Source organism: Alligator mississippiensis, chromosome 11 (genome assembly GCF_030867095.1).
Source record: "Alligator mississippiensis isolate rAllMis1 chromosome 11, rAllMis1, whole genome shotgun sequence".
Taxonomy (NCBI): Eukaryota; Metazoa; Chordata; order Crocodylia; family Alligatoridae; genus Alligator; species Alligator mississippiensis.
In genome coordinates, this window is record NC_081834.1 from 4,695,206 (window position 1) to 4,709,792 (window position 14,587).

At 45.1% G+C, this 14,587-nt stretch overlaps 1 long non-coding RNA gene across 1 annotated transcript; it reads right to left on the reverse strand.

Moving 5' to 3' along the window:
• Positions 1-2,559: 2,559 nt before the first annotated feature.
• LOC109280598 (uncharacterized) lies at positions 2,560-7,835 on the reverse strand. Its single transcript, XR_002086971.2, has 2 exons — positions 7,684-7,835; positions 2,560-3,835 (listed from the first exon to the last, which is right to left on the reverse strand). It is a non-coding gene; the product is annotated as an uncharacterized LOC109280598 (long non-coding RNA).
• Between the last annotated feature and the right edge of the window lie 6,752 nt (positions 7,836-14,587).

The following is a 14,587-nucleotide window of genomic DNA, read 5'->3' on the forward strand; positions in this document are numbered from 1 at the left end:
GAACTTAACTCTGGTTTAGTGTTGAAACTTGAACTGCAAAACCCAGCCTACCCCAAATGTGGACACCACACCCTGGGCGGCTCTCACGTTCACAAGACCTGATCCTGTGAGCTGCTGGAGTACCTCTGTGCCCATTGGCTCCACAGGGCGTTGTAGCTGCATAACATTGTTCAGGATTGGGCCCAAAGCGGCCCAGCACTGCATTCAGAACCAGAAGCATGGGGCCTGGCTCTGGTTGCATTCGGAGACATGGGACACACACGCCAATTAACTATGTTCACAGGTCCTCCTAGAACATACAGGCATTCCTTTTGTCACCACTGCCACCACCTCTGTGCCAATTCTGCTATATATTGGTTTATTTTAGGAGAGGGAAGCGAAAAAATAACATTCATTTGAAACTACAGGAAGAAATTTAAGTGGGAAGAATGCAATTATCTGAGCTGGAATCTGGCCAAAAGGCAAGACCAAAGAATTTCAATTCCAGAAGCAAAGGACCATGGGAATAGTATTGCCCACAAGTCATCAAGCCTTCAAACTGATGCCCCATCCACAAAGCAGTACTTCTGGGAGACCCATGCTTTCAGGACAGCCTCTTATTTTTCAGTCTTCTCAACTGCCTCTACAGACCGATTTGAATTCTTCAGATAACCGTGCCACAAATGGAGAAGTATTAAACCACAGAGATCTATTTTAAATGAACAATCAACCCACAAAACCAAGGAAATACTCTAGCACCAAAACCCCAGGCTCCTTTTTCCCCAGAGCTCCGTCCACAGTGGATGCTAGACAAAAATCAGGTTCACGTTGCTTGGGAAAAGTAACCCCCCCACCCCCTTTCAGTTGACCCCTTGCAACCTTCTGCTGCTCCACCACAGAGCATGGAGGTGGGTGGATACAACCACAACCTGCAATTTTCCAGCATTGGTGTTTTTAATTTGGTTCATTAGAAGTTGGTTTTGAAAACAAAAGGCATCTTCATTTGGTTTCTCCAGGCATTTTAACTGCCTATGTGCTCTTCCAAAAATCTTCCCTTCCCGAGAAAAACCGGGCTGGCTTTGGGAATGCACATAAATCCATGTGGAAAGCAAGACCAAACCCATGGCTAGGGGTTCACACAAATGTCCACCAGAGTCCATGAGTCTTTCCATTGACTTCAAAGTTTCAAGGTCTTGGTCCGGATTTGCCGGCAGAATATGCCTGTAAAAAAGTTCCCTCAACAGAAGGGTTCAATGTGAGGACCTTCAAGCAGCTCCCAGCAGCCCTTGTCTAAACCATCCATGAGATCATAAAATTATGCCACCACCTTATTATATCATCTCAGTATGCAAGTGTAAGCCAGGAGAAGGAGACCCATGCTGAAAAGGCTTTCAATAGCCATCCAGTCTCACTCCTTGATAACCAGGTGAGGGAGCAGGGAAGAAAGGCAAAAAAACCCATTTCAGGGGAACTTATCACCTATAACGTGAAAGTCTCCTCTACTCCTTTTTGCATAAAAGACTCTAGGGAAAGCAACAGAATCACAGTACAACACTAGTGATTCAGTGCAAGTGAAAATGGAATAACTGAGATGGGGGAACTTTTACCCAAGACATTTCTTATTTTGCATGTTGGTAACACCCGTGCAGTCTTTGTCTTCTCATGTCCTGACACCATGTTCAAATTTGAGTCCGAAATTGGGCACACGCTATTGCTCAAGCTGTAGCTTTAGTGAGGTCCTTGTTGGTGCATGGTTCCCCCATATGTGATAAGGGCCACAACTGGAATTTGTGCAAGCTTTCTGCAAGGAGACACCCACAAGCGACCACTGCCGTGCTCCCACCCCTGCCAGTTTAGCTGCCGAGGAACAAATTGGACATAGCTGACTCCCCCCAAACCCCCCTTCCCTCCTTGCAAATGGGTAGCATAAGGGCCACGTGCCAAAAAATGGGGAAAGGAAAAGCAATGGATGCCAGGAGGGATTAAAACCTGGGAAAAGTCTCTGGGCTGATTAGAAACACATTATGCTTTTTAAAACACCATCAGGAGTCAAAATTTTCCCACTATCTAGCAGGAAACCTATTTCCTCACAGGGGTAGGCAGTATCTCAGAGTGCAATATGCCATGTGTTGGACTCATTTTAATGGCTGCAGCAAGGTACAGTCATATAAAACCATAGAAATGGCCCAAGCTCAGGTTACTCGCCCTCCCCAGGCAGCTCTAATGTCTGCAGCACCCTTCTCTCTTACCTCTCCCCCCTAAACGGATACATATTTTGTGTGCAAGAGGCACTCTTTCTCCTCCTGGCAGTTTTCACGGCCCTGTGCACCTTTCTGCTCCATAAAGCACTTGGCCAGAGGCTTCCCTCAGCAATAGCCACAGAAACCTACTGGTTCGGGGTGGGGTTCTCACAAGCCCTCAGTGCTGGCCTCGCTCAGCTCCCATGACTTCAATGGGGACAGAGCGAAGCCAAATGGAGCGCACTGAAGAGCTCCACCCAGAATCAATCCTCTGACTCTTTGATGCTAGACAAGAGGCAGCTGGACTGCAAACTACAAATGCCATTTCTAGGGTACAGGGCAGGGTAGAAGCATAGTCTTTTATTCAGTGGACAATGTGTTTAAAAAAAAAAACAAGTTTTTTTCCAGCTTGTAACAATTAGATCAACGATTCTCAATCATGGTGCCATGCGCCCTTGGGTAAAGGGGCCACATAAAATTAGTCTGGTTAGGTATGCAAGCAAGATAAACCCAGAGCTTTAAATAGGAATCCATAGTGCCCATGTCATTCTAACCTGTCGTGGGCTTTCTCCATTTTTTTAAAGAAAAAATAATGGAGTGGTTATTCTTTCATAGTAAAATTTAAAAATTATTCTTCAACAGTCAAAAATACAAGTGAAAGCTAAGAGCTGGTGTTTTCCGATGGGTGCCCTGCAATCTAACAAGCTTGAGAACCCCTGAATTCAATGCAAAGAGCACATCGACTTCATTGTGAAAAAATACACATGTTTGCGTATGACACGCTTTGAATACAAAGGGATGTAAAACAGCATTATAAAATAAACAGAGCGCAGCCAGAAGAAAAGAGCAAAGAAATAAATATACAGTGAGTAAAGAAACTAAGCCAAGGAAGTAATACTTCAGAAGAACAGTAGAATTAATGCTATACAACAGTACAAGACAAACATCCCTCTCGTTCAGTTCCTACTGCTGATGGTAAAGCAAATTCTTTTCATTCCCTCCCTGTTTTAGATATCAATTTTATAGCACCATACACTGTGCTTTCCATACAGGTACAAAGACAAGGTCCCTTCCCCTAAATGTTTATAATTTAAATATAATGTCCACTGAAAGGGAATAAATTCAACCCCCTTGTAAAAGTCTCCTTTTAAAACTGCTAGCACTGGTTGAAAAATGAAACTCTAAAATGTGGTTTTGTCCTGAATTGGGACAAAAAGTTAAGATCTTGGACTTTTTGGAGTAACTTTCAAAATGTTTCATTTCGCTATGTACATATTACACTCCATCAAAATAAAATATTTCAATAATTTCCTTTACACTTCTTTGACAAAAACCCATACGTTCCTGAAAAATGCCTCGATTCCATTGAGCCAGTATGTACGGAGAGAAAAACTGCTCCAGTCTCAGTTCATTTCTGAACCCAGCAGGTCTAGGCTTAGGTTCTTGTTGTGTTGGCTGCATCAATCACGCGCTGTAGACGGGGAGTCCTCCAGTGGAGGCCAGCACCTCTTTCGTTCAAATGCTTTTTCACTGCCTTGCTGGAAGTAGGAAGCATCTCGTAAATTCAAACCGAAGAAGGAAAGAAAGAAAGAGTCGCTGGGGCTTCACAAAGCAACCTGCAAATAAGGGGAGGGGGTCATTTCTCAGCACTGGTCAGGGCCTTCAGACTTTCCAAGGAAAGAAAAGGACTCTCCTCTATCCTTTCAAAGGAGCAAAAGAAGAGCTGGAGGCTATCAGGAGTGTCTTCCAGTAACACATGCCTTTGGAGGGAACCTATAAATTTTAGGCTGGTTTTATTTGAAGGAGAAAATGCACACAAAGACACTCCCTTGATCAACATAACTTGAGTGGCTTATCTTTAAATCAAATCCAAAAGCTCCCAGGCATGCATCTTTGAAATCTGAGCTTTAATGGCATTAAGAGACTTGGAGACCACTGGATTCAGCGTCAGACCCTGAGAGGCAAGACTTGGACCTAATTGGTTGATTGTATCCAGAACAGCATTTTTCTTTTAAACTTGGGGGAGGCTAGAGAGCGAAGGGTCAAGCAGGGCTGAGATTTATTTACTGGCACTGAATAGTAAACATGAGGCCTGGGGGCTGATAACAACGTGGCCCTGACAAAGGCCATCATCAAGGAAGAAAGCTTTAGGTTGGGAACTTCCTGCTTCACTAAGTGGGCGCCTAGCAAGACGGTGAAAATCTCTGACCAAACCTGAAGGAACCGGAGGCAGTGCACTCTTGGGCGCAGGGAGGTGGTAGCTGTGGGGAAAGCAGAGAGGACTAGGTGCAAGACAGTCTGCCAGGTTAATTCCCACAATAAGATGATGCCCAAGCTGCTTGCACTTGCCGTGGGTAGCCCAGAATTTCCCCAGGAATGGGCAGACTCTGCGAGGCTGCACTTACACCCAGGCCCCAAGCCCCAGGTTAAAGTATAAGGAAATCTGCAGGCTCTACCGATCACTCATTGACCAAATGCTCTACGCACAGGGAACAGCTCCCTTTCTCTTGGTTTCATGGTGTACATATGCAGGAAGCCATGCAAGCTGAAGGAGAACCTCTACTGTGAATCAGAGACGAAGTGGGCCCACCAGCCGTCACGAGTCAGAGGGCCTGTCCTCTTCCTGGAGAGACTTCCCTGTTCCCATCGCACATGGGGAAAATATTTTCTTATCGCTATAACCGTTTCCAGGGCCGAGGTGGTGAGGGACTGCATGTTACCTTCACAAGCCCCAGGTCACCAGCCTGAGATCGCTCTGCAACGAGTTAGGATTAACATATTTTGATTCTTGGTACTTTTTTAAAAGAGCAGTTTGCTCATCCCACATCACTTGCATAAACTTTTAAACAATTCAACACCTCTCTTGAATACAAGCCCTTGCTCCATCTTTATAATGGTTCAAGGCACAGCTGGTCCTAATTTTCAAACCATGGCCTATCATGACGCACCAAATACCCAGCGCTTGAAGAATACCCTTGAAAAGGCATGTACGTCCTTTAGTATATTTGAGTAGTCAAATGCAGGGCTGAAAACTGAGGACCCAAGAGTGTCATTCTTACAAGTGCAAGGGTAGGAGAGACATGCATCCAAAATGCTGGTATGGGAAGATTCATAATAGACTGGTTTTCCTAACCCCGTTGCTAGACTGGCATGCAGTTGCACAAGCAGATATCACAACTGGGCACACACAGAGCCAAACGGACACCTAAGCAGTCACTGTAGCAATCTGCCACAGGAGTTGCTCAAGTATTCATTGTAGCTGCATTCAAAAGGGTCTGGAAAATGTCCCCTTAATACTTTAAGTATGTAGAGTAGGAGGAAATCATTGTACTTCTTGTGGTCTAATCCCCTCCTGCCTTGCTCTATTCAGGGGTTTATTTGGGCATCTTAGAAAGTTCCACAAAAGAGAAAGGGGTTGTTATTTTCATGCCCCAAATTCAGTGCTAATGAGGAGGGCAGGGTCTTGCCCAGTACACTTTGTGGGGACTGTCCCAGCACTTTTTCCACCTGTGCTGGCTTTCTCCTCTTCAGGAGAGATGAACAATGCAAAAATTCACGCAGCGCTGGGTTTGATAAACTCACGTCCCAAAACGAGCACTGGTTTATACTTTGTATAATATTTGCCATTTTTATTAACATTTGATGAAAATGTGCCTTGGCTCAGAGCCCAGAACGAACAATACACCTGTCAAAAAAGAAGAGGCCTTTATACCCATTGCTTTCCATGTGGCATCTAAATGAATCATCCAGATTTGCTTTCTCCACAAAGAGATCTAAATATGAGATTCAAATTCAGTGCTGCTAAAACTATTTATGGGTGCTCCCACACAGCGAACAGCCAGCTGTCCTGCTGAATGGACTGCAGTGTAACCTGTGAAATGGATTAGCCATCTTTACAAGTAATTTAATGTAGGTTGCCAGCCTTTCCTGCTGAAAACAGGTGAAAAGTGTGCTTGTTTGTACCAACGTACCATGAAAAACAGCCTCACAAAATACTGTGCGATACAGAGGGCAAGACTCTGCTGACCTGGTAAAATGGCAGTCGAGTACAATCTGGTGTTTGTGCCATTCACGTTTGAATAGAGAAGCAGAAATCCCTGCAACTGCTGCCGATGGTTAAATTTCACTTGTATTCCATCCATCTAGTTTATGACCTCAGGTGCCTTTTGGGGGCCTGGGGGAGGCTGAGTGATTCTCTTGCACCTAGTAGATCTACAGCGTTTAAATCACTGGTTTAGCTGGCAGCACTGGCATTTCGGAAATCCATGCAGCAAGGCTCTTTGCCTAGAGAGAGGACTCTGCTAACTAAATCAGAGAAGTTAGAGATGGCAAAATCATTAAGCTGATCTCATGTGTCCTTCTGCCAACACAAGACTGATTCCTAGGGTCTGGTTTCTAGTACACTGTCCAACCCAGAGCAAGTACAGTGGTTTCTGCTAGAGCAAGGGGGACAATTTCATAACTTAAACCCCAGGAAAAAATTTACACTGCTGCAACGCTGCTACATTAAACCAAAATTTAAGGGCTTAAATGTCAGGCATAGGCATAGCAGTACCACTCTGCACGGTGGCAAATAGCACCATAAAACAGAACTCCTTTAAGAAAGATAGTAGAGGTTTCATAGCCTTGCTAGGGCTTTGCTGTCTCTAGCCTTCGAACGGTGCCTCCAGGGACGGCAGCAGGCAGGAGGAACCAGAGGACACTTCGGCATTCTGCGACCCAAGAACTGCGTTCCTGAGCACGGCAACAATGCGCATTGTCCGCCTGCGCTGCTTTACCATAATAAAGATGGCGTTGACAGGTGCTTGAGCGCCGTCCTCCTTAGTGAAAGATGACTGGAGATGGGGCGGGGGGGAGGGATGTCAGTGCCATGCTGTTTCTCCTTTAGAGAAGGCCACGTGCAAGGAGCCAGAGCTGTAACACCAAAGGCCCGGCTTAAACAGGGAGCTGCTCTGTTCAAACATACAATCACCCTTTTATAATTAAGTGTTTTGACATTTTTTCTTGAACATTTATTATCATTTGTCATTTAAAAAAAAGAAAGAAAGAAAGAAAGAAACGCAAAGCTCCCGGTTAGGGCTGTCAGCTCTCTGTGCCTGGGATGAGCTGAGCAGCAGTCCCCACAGCATGTCTGCATTTCATGCGATTAGATGGCACGTCAGATTTTGCTTCTAAGGGGGAAAGTATTGAAGTTATTGAAAGCCTCTGGGGCCAGATGTCCTGGGGATTTGGGGCCTGGACGGATGGCATATTTACAGTAGCTTCATTGACTTTTGCAGCAGTGTAAGAAAGGAGTTCACTGATTACAACTCCAATCCAGCATGCAACTGCCCCTGAAAGAATCGGGGTAGAACTGCACCAGTGAAGTTTCACTGGTGTGTCTGTCGGCAGCGAGTATAACCATTTGCTACAGGCAAAAGACATAACCCGCTCCCCAATTAATCATGAGGTACTGTATAGTCACCTTCTGGACACAGTTATCCTGAGACAGCTGCACATCAGTCCACTCCTGATCCTGCTGTGATTTACATCAGTGTAAACATGTCCTGTGCATCCAGGTCCTTTCATAGTTATCTGCACCAGCACAAGAGGGGGTATAAATTGTTCCCAGATCAGACTGGTCAGGTTTTATACTCATTTTACACTAGTGTAAATGCTGACACAGGTTCAGAGCAACAGAGAGTGAATCCAGCCCTCAGAATTGTTCTTTATTAGTTTTCTTACTCTCCCACGGAGATGCTGTGAACTCTAGAGCTATTTCCTGTAGAGCTGGTGGGGGCACAAGGGAGGAACAGAGTTCAGACTTAATGGCATAAAGTAGCATTTCCAGTCCATGGAATTATTAACCATGTTAGATACAAAAGTGAACCGCTCACCACCCTCTCTCGCTTCCTTTGAGCACCGTTTTACTCCATTCACATAAAATCCCCACTGCTTAAATTTCTGACACTGATGAACTACATTTTGCTGCAGGGTTTAAGGCAAGTCCAGGCCCGCTCCTACCTACATATTACCAAATGCAGTAGGCAGCTTAAAATAAACTTTCCCATAATCCTTCTAAATCTGTCTAGTTTCAGAAAATCATTCTGGGTGGGAGAGCAGGGAGGTCACTCTTGGTAATAATGGCTGTCAACATGCATTGGCAATCTTGGTCACCTTCTCTTTGTCTTCTCCCTTTCATCCCCTTGCCCTCTCTGGCCTCTCACCATTTTTACGGTGCTTTTATCCAATTTGATAGTAATGATTTTTATGCACCTGGAAAGCACCCTGCATACCAATAAATAGTAGCAACAATGCATCCCCAAGTGAAGGATACGGTGAATATGTGCAGTGAGACCCGGAGGAAGTGCTGCATGCACAGCCATGTGCATTTCAGACCAAATGGAAAATCTTCTCTTATCTGCGGCAGGGAGGACGGCCCAGCCTACTGAGACAAGAAACTGAGGGGAGGAGTATCAGGGGTCCCAGTGAATCAATCCATTCTTGGCTCCATCCTGCACTCCTGGCCCTGCCATTTTCTCATGGGGAGGCTTTAAAAATAACCTTTACAGAGGGAGGCTGACGGCATATTTTAGTACATGGAGAAGAAACACAAAATATTCTTATTGCTTGGGTCTGTCATGTAAAGGATTCTGGGAGGGGACAGGGGAGCCTCTGGCTGTCCAGAGGAAGGGGCAAAGACATCTCTGGAAAGCCAGCTTAGGTTGTTCTCACCCACACATGTGCACACGCACACCGTGCGAGACCAGCAGCAGGGAAGAGCACCAAGGCTCATTCCCCCACGTGGACCCCACAGGATTCGTCCACCCATCCAACTCTTCCAGCCTTCCCACTGGCCTTGCCTTTTCTCTAAGTGGAGGGCTGTTTTCCTCCCTCTCCCCTCTAAGAAACTGTATCATCATTCAGAAATGAATTCCCTTCCCCCCAGAACAGCACCTCGGAGCTGAGAAATGATGAAGGCACGTGCTCTATTCCCTTCCTTCACACCCAGTGATTCAATGCTAACCAGCGGGAGGATGGTTTTGTGGCAAGGACTAGCCACTGGGGCTCAGGAGTCCTTGGCTCATTTTCTAACTCTTCTACTGGCTCTCCCCACACAGGAGACCTTGGGCAAGTCACTTAGCACACATCTATGTCACCCTGGCACCTGTCCTCACACAGATGAGCCCATGCACGCCCCGTCCACCTGCTCCCACTCAGACTTTCCAGACCTGGAAATGCACTCGTGAGGCTGAGATGACTGTTCGGAGTGTGTGAGCAGTGACTGGTGCGGTCCGGGGGCTGTCCCTGCACATCATGGCATAGACATACCCCAACTCTCTCCCTGCTTTGGTTTCCAACCTCCAAAATGGAGGCAGATATAGTCCATTTATTTGCTTTGTCTAATTAGATTGGAAGCTCCTAAGTACAAGGGCTGCTAAGGTATTACAGCAACTATTACACTGAAGTCCTGATCTTGACTGGGGCTACAAGGTGCAACTGTAAAGCACAACATTCGGGGGGAAGTGGCTGTAATCTGTTAGCAGGTCCCTGTTTAGTTTCTTCTATAAGCGCTGGAAGAGCAACACGCAAGGCCATATTGCAGCAAGTCCCACAGCATGAATAACCCTGCTAAAAGCATAACCGAGGCTCTGTTGTACTATTGCGCTGCAGAGCCAATAAACTGAAACAAAATTAATGAAATCACTTAACCAAAAGGAGCTTTCCCAGTCTCGTTTCATTAGACAAATGGAGCTCAGCTCTGGTCTCAAAAGCAGCAATCATGCTACGGTATTAATAAAATGAACTGCAGCCGACTCAGTTTCACAGAATAGCACTGAAGAAAAAAAAAAAAAGCCCTAGCTAACAATGTAAAGAAAAATGTGTGTCATGTACTGATACCACTGACAAGGAAAACAGAGAAAAAGATTTAGAGAGCAAATTCATTAAACTTTCAACTTGCATTCCATCCTCCTGGAGTCCAACCCCAATTGCTCTCTGAATGTGCTTTCTCATGGAGCAAGATGAAATTTAAGATTACTTTTAATTACAAAGGGTGTGGGAGAATGTTTTCACGGGAGACACATACCTCTGCGCCTCCTACCCGAATGGATTTAAGAGGCTCACAACAAAACACAAATAAACTGATTTATTAGCATTAGGGAATCATTGTGTCAGCCTGAGATTTAATTTCTTTCCTTTTACTGCCGTGTATGCATCTTTACAAGTTCCAATTGGAAATTAAAATGGCAGAACTCTTATGGGAGGAAATTTTACTACTACTACTGAGTTTCAAAACCTGGTTGCAGTCTTGTGCATTACAAATTCAGTGCAGCTTTTCAGACAGATTAACCAGTAAACCTGCACGCTCATCACAGGCAGACAAGGTTATTTGGGTAAATCCGACAAAGTGATTTAGCCTAGCCAGGTTAGACTAACCTGCAAAGATTGAATCAATTCAGGCTCAGACTTTTTGAATGTCTGTCCCTAGCCAAAGAGTCTTAAGTCTGCACCCTTTCTTCTTGGCTGGGGTGCGAGACCCACCAGGTGCATATATTGTTGGTTTAACCCCCCATCTGGGTACACTGTGTTGCTGCTGATCTTGGTGCATCTTGCTATTACTGAAGTATGCCACAGACACTGCCCATACCAAACCCAGGAGGTTGCTGCTGTTTGCTGTTTTAACATCTGCCCCGCACCCTGATTTCATGTTTTATACGGTAAAAGAAACAAGACTGTGAATGGCTAAATTACTCAAACCTGCTCTAAAGCCTCTTTTCCTTTACAACAAAGTATATACTGCGCACACAACTTTGTGGTTTGCAGTTCAGAAAAACATAGGCCTTTGTGGCCGATAATGGGAGGGAGGGCTATCAAAGGGATTTGGTATAAAGGCTCCCCCTAAAAATGATTTATCAGATCGAAGACCAACTAAGTGTGTTGCTTGGAAGGCATGTATGTGCACCCTAAGGGAAGATTACGGGGACGGCTGGGAAGAAATCAGCCCTTATGAAACATTTTGCAATGGCTAATTGCACTTTCGCTCTGTATTGCCAAAAGGAGCCAACTTGTCCATGTGCATAATCCCAGGCACGGGTTCTGTTAGCTAAGATCCATTTTATACCATATATCCCAGCAAGGGCCTGGACCTTGCCTACAGAGGAAATACATTCCATGACCTAATACTGTGCATCTTTGCTATGTCTGGCTACAGCGATCCTAAAGGAAGCATCAGTTTGCTTCCGTAAATTTAAGTTCAGGGCTGAGCCTTGTCTCTGCCCTCACAGTCATGGAAAAGAAAAGTCACAGACTTCAGACAGAAATAAGTATGAGGCCTGAACACTGAGACTTATACTTGGCGTCCCAGCAGATGAAATAAAATAGGTATCTCAGCTCATGCATCCTAGCACAGGAAAGTGCCTCAGATACTGCCCCCTTGAACTGAATTCCTTCCTTGCAACTGAGATGATGATGTTATTTTCATCTTAATTAGTTTTGCAGACAAGAGCTGGGTTTGCTTTGGTCTTAACTGGAATTTAGCTGGGGGGTTTCATGAAACCAGGTTCTTCATTCAATTACAATTTTACATCAGTTAATAGTGTTGTTCGTGTTGATTTTTCAAGTGTCAATAAATTCATTAAATGCCTTTCATACCTGCGAGGAACCCACTCTAGCTTGCAAATTATATCTCCCCATTCTTTGATATTTTTGGGACTGGATTTGGACAGGGGACAACTGACCATTAAAAGCTAAGTGCCGCAGTGTATTTTTAGCCTTAAAAACGGCTAGTCCGTGTCACTCTTCACATTAAAGAGCTTTTGCAAGGTAATCCTTTCCCTTACAAGCACCTAAACATCCATCAACTTTGAACCACCAAAATAGTACAGAAAAGGCTGCGTAGCTGGTGAGTGAAAGGCAGCCCCCTCCGTTCAGCGCCAGACAGGTTAACGCCACGCAGCCGCCTGAAGAACCTCAGCACAATGGGGCGGGTAAGCAGTCATTTCACCACATGCTTAAGAGTAAAGCTAGCCCTCGGTATGCCAAGACCCCAGTCCCACACCTCCCGGCAAGTGACAGCTAAGAGAGAATAGTCAGTGGAAATGGAGAAGATTAGCCCCAGTGGGCTGGAAGGAGGACGGGGGAGCTCTGGAGGGTCCATGCTTCAGGAGTGGGACTTTCAGTTCTGCTCCTGGTGCTTGTGTTCATTGCTCCCCACCTAGAGGAGGCAGCAGCCCCTTCTCACACAGCCACGGGGGGGGATGTAACTGCCTTGCAAAACCGCAATGCATAATGCTTCTCAGCAGGGGTGGGCAACCCACAGCACAGGCAGCCTCTGTGTGTGGCACGCAGCCGATCAGGGAGAGGACAAGCAGCACAGCAGCAGGTAGGGCGGGGAGCAGAAAGTGGAGCAACATACTGGACAGGGAGCACAGGGAGGAGGCAGAAAGCAGAGCTACAGCTCAGACAGGGGGAGGGGATCAGAGTGGCCGGCAGGCAGGAGAGGGTGCAGAGCTAATTTGTGGCACGCCTGCTAAAAAGGTTTGCCCCCACTGCTTCACAGGAATACATAACCTGCCCGGGTGACAAGTGCAGGCACTGGGGCCAGAGGGCACAACTTCCTCTTTGCGGTCATTATTTCTCCACCATTGTGGGCAGAAATTAGCAGGTGGAGACCCCTGTCCCTTCTGAATAGCCAGGGTGAGCAGGGACGCATGCTACACCAGGTAATGAGCTGGCATTTCATTACTGCTCCTCCCCATCTCCCAGGCTAAACAAGCTCTCCTGGACTGCAAACTCCAGAGCGGCCTCCGAGCCATGACACCTTCCTGGGACTCCTTCTGGGCCAGTGCAACCAGGCAGCCCCAACTGAGCTGAGAATAAACTTTCCCTCGCAAATGGTCCTATATCAACTGGGTCCAGTGGGACAGTGTGTAGAGTACAGTGCTGCATGGCAGCTTCATAGGTTTATGGAGAAGGCTGGCCTTACTGAAACAAGCAGACACTGGCCTTTCCATTTAAAAGCAACTATGAGAGTCAAGTTGTGGCCAGTGCATCCTTCAAGAAAAGCTCTGTCTCTCGAGAAAAACAGAGCATTGCTAAGTTAATTGTGGGGGTCCCATCACAAGCAAAGTCCCTTACTGCATAGCAGGACATATCTACAAGTAGATGCAATGCCTATTGTGCCGGCACATGGGCCGCTGCACTGACTCGTACGTTTTGAGGTCAAAAAGGATCGTTCTAATCATCTCCTCCGATCTCCTGCATACATAAGCCTCGGAATTTCCTCCACTGAGTCTCATACCGGTGGGTCCATGATTTTGTTTGAGAGTAGTATCAAGTTAAAAGGCATGTAGTTATCTCAATTATCATTTTAAATCTTGGGTGTTTAAGCTAAGCAGCTTTTCTTTAACATCCTCCTAGGTTATTATTGGAATAGAAACTATTTCATTACAGCTATATCCTGTAAATGCTATCCAGCATTTTTCCAAGAAGAGAAAAAAAAATTATGAAATATATCTGCCTTTTCTGTACCAGTGTTAACAATTCTATCATCCCCATTTAGCATCCCTTTGCTCGAGTTTGATTTGTTCGATTTATTTTAAAAAGTTCCTTTATTATTAACTCTATTGGCACTACATTTTTCCCCTTCTATCTTTAGCTTCTCTGATCAACCCTATATTTTATCATTTTTAGTCATTTTTATCTATGTCCCTCTATTTCTATTTGTTTTTGATGAACATCACTTTTAAACTGCTGCTTGCCCTTCCCCTCTCAGCCAAGATGCGTTGGGTTTTTTAATAATTTTTATTTCTTTATTTCTTTATTTTACAATTGCAGAATTCTGACTGGGGTGGGGAGAGGGAAGAGCATTTATTGAAGTTTTCTTAAACAGCCCCTAATCTTCATTCGCATGGTTTGGTTTAAAATTTTTCCTTTTAAGAATAATGCTCATAATTGATTTCATCTTTAGGAACCTGGCCCTTTCAAAACACCAAATATTACACATTTGATGTCTCCCAGTGGCTTCACTAATGTGGGTTGCTTTGACAGAAGGAAATCAAATAGATTTATCTGCAATGCCACATCAGAAGGTCTTATTTCAATTCTTTTCTGTACTATTTGCTAATGAACTTGGTTGTCGCATATAAAGAGGCAACATCACCATCATGCATATATTTCTTTTCAAGTCTTCCACACTTGAAAATGGGAAGCTTTGACTTTAGATTGGTCTGGAAAAAGGAAACAAAACATTGAACAACATTGCTCATTTTTAGTTTTACTGTAGCATGTACATCAAGGGCCTGTTTGCTCTGCATGGATAAGCATATAGCAGGAGACAGTCTGGGTCTCTGCCCCAGAATTTGCAATGCAAAAACCAAAAGGTGGGA